We start from the raw sequence: 2402 nt of genomic DNA, 5'->3' as shown, positions 1-2402 counted from the left end.
AGGTAAAGTGGGAGCGCGGCCGCGGCCCCGCGCTGGGCGGGAAGCCCGGGGGTTTTCGCCTGGGGTTTGGACCGGCGAGGTCACGGGGAGAGACGTTTACAATAACGTCACAGGCCTGCGACGGAGCGCGGCTGCGAGACTTGAAACACGGGGCGCTGACGGCTAGTGCGCCGCGGGATGCGGGCGTGGCTTTCCGCAGGGACTCTCCGGGGCGGCCTCTTAGGGTTGGCGCGTTGGGGAATGGCACACCTGTGCCGTCACGTCACTGCGGGTGTCGGAGCGCCCGGCGAGGACACTTGTGGGTTTTGAAAGTTCAGTGCCCCTGGGTGTCCTCGGGGCTGGTCAGGCAGAGTGCAGTCACGTGACCGGCGCCTGCTTCCCCCATCCCCACCCCGAGCTTGTTAGACGCGCAGGGTCTCGGGTCCCTCACGGACCTGCTGGGCCGCTCTGCCAGCCAGGTAGTGCTTTAACACGCTCTCGGGAGGAACCGTATACTTTAGTAGGAAGTTTGAGAAGCACCCGGGTAGTTGGAGGAGCATCGAGTCGGGAGCAGGGAGGCTTGGGTTTGGGTCCTGGCTTCTCCTTCTCTTGGTTCACTTGAGCTGCCTCGGAAAATGGGGAGGTCGCTTCCTGCAAGTGAAGTCGTTCGTGTGCCACCTTCAGGATTTTGCCTCATAGCAAAATCATGTACTTTTGATTATTCAATATATTTTATAACCGTATTCTATTTTTATATTAAATCGTTTCAGGGAAACTAAGTCCTTATGGTAAACAGAAGACCCGAATTGCCTGCCCCAAATCAAGTAATCAATACACTGAAACCAAAAAGTTATTAAACTGTGTTAGATACTGTGGCCTACCAAGGCTTGAGCCCAAGACCATCTCTTTTCCTGGTAAAAAAGGGAGATTAGCCCTAGCCGGTTTGGCTCAGTGGGTAGAGCGTCGGCCTGCAGACCGAAGGGTCCCGGGTTTGATTCTGGTCAAGGGCAGGTACCTCGGTTGCATGAGGCAACCAATCAATGTGTTTCTCTCACTTCGATATTTCTCGTGTCTTTCCCTCTCTCTTCCACTCTCTGTAAAAATCAATGAAAAAATATCCCCGGGTGAGGATTTAAAAATTTTTTTAAAAAGGGAGATTACCAAGTGTTAGGATTTGTCAGCTATAAACAGACCAGTGTCCTTGATTAAATCAAAAGGATTAGAAGAGAATTTAAAAGAGAATAACTCTTACCACATGGGCATTATTTAATGTACGATCATAAACCATGTAAAATCTTCCCATATACCACTTAAAGTCTTCTGGGTAACATTATTGGTATATGTTTCACACTTTGGAAAACACAAATAAAAAAACAATGCATTTGAGAGCTTCTACCACTGGCTTTCAAGTTTAATTAATTTTTTTAAAGTGTGTGACAATACAGGCAAAACTCATAGGATTGTTGAACATGGATTGTAATGCTTCTTTGTTGAGCCAATGGGCATAACAGAATAAGAATCTTTTTTCATTTATAAAGTTACCTTGCTTCCTGTATCTCATTTTATCTTCATGGTACACCTGCAGTGATGTGACGGCACAGGTGTGCCATTCCCCAAAGCGCCAACCCTTAGAGGCCGCCCCGGAGAGTCCCTGCGGAAAAATAAATAAAAAAAGAAAGGTTTTGTTATTGCATGTTTCCCTTAAAAGGGTAATAACCTGCTTATTACCAATTTGTATGTAAGAAATGGCAATTCTTATTTGTCCAAAGTTAGTGTTTTGAGACAAAACACATATTTTCTGGCCCTAGCTCTGTGCCTTTTCTAAGGTCCCTTCATGCTTAGTAAAGACGCCTTGCAGAGATTGTGAAAAGATAGAAATGGCAAATATTAGGATACTCAATTCTCCACATTACCTCTCACCCCAGATCATTTATTAGGGTGTCTGAATCTGGAAAGGTGGTACAGGCCTAGGGAACAATCTAGTATGTTTTTAATCTAAATAAAATCCTACCCACAAAAAGTCAGCTGTGTGTTGGAATTCATCCTATGTATTTTTTAAAAAGTGTATTTTTTTGTGTTGTTTTTTTTTTTTTTAAATGAGTACTGGGATGTCTGTAAAGTTCTTTCCCATTGCCATGTTTTGGGGTGGGAGTAACAAAAGAAAGAACAAGCAAACAAGATTAATTTGAGAAGTAGAGCCAGCTCATCATTTTCAGCATCAATTCCTGGGTCAAGTTTTTGCCCCATCCTATATAATCTACACTAATAAAAGAGAAACATGCTAATTAGCGTACGACCGCTACCCTTTTCATTGGCTAATCAGTGAGTATATGCAAATTAACTGTCAGCCAAGATGGCGGCCGGCAGCCAGGCAGCTGGAAGCGAACATGAGGCTTGCTTGCTTCAGTGAAGGAGGACTCCAA

Source organism: Myotis brandtii, unplaced genomic scaffold (genome assembly GCF_000412655.1).
Source record: "Myotis brandtii unplaced genomic scaffold, ASM41265v1 scaffold363, whole genome shotgun sequence".
Lineage (NCBI taxonomy): Eukaryota > Metazoa > Chordata > Mammalia > Chiroptera > Vespertilionidae > Myotis > Myotis brandtii.
Note: the sequence above shows the minus strand (reverse complement) of the source record.